The following is a 288-nucleotide window of genomic DNA, read 5'->3' as shown; positions in this document are numbered from 1 at the left end:
AACTCAGGCAAAAGGGGCAAGGAGGAAAAAATGGTGTTACCAGTGAGAACTGGACCTATGAAGGAGATGTTTCTCCTTCTATCAGAGAGATGAAATCAGGGCAGGTGTAGTGAGTTAAATTATGGCTCCCCAAGTATCTTAACCCTCAGTACTTCTAACTCTAACCTTTGGAAATAGGATCTTTGCAAATGTATTTAAGGCTCTCAAGATGAGATCATCTGGATTGAGAATGGGCTAACGTATCGTCTTAGATTTAGGGTGGACTGCTGCAATTACTGGAATCCTTAT

Source organism: Otolemur garnettii, unplaced genomic scaffold (assembly GCF_000181295.1).
Source record: "Otolemur garnettii isolate 467f Iridium unplaced genomic scaffold, OtoGar3 scaffold00016, whole genome shotgun sequence".
NCBI classification, from domain to species: Eukaryota; Metazoa; Chordata; class Mammalia; order Primates; family Galagidae; genus Otolemur; species Otolemur garnettii.
The sequence above is the reverse complement of the archived record's forward strand: the minus strand, read 5'-3'. Positions refer to the sequence as shown.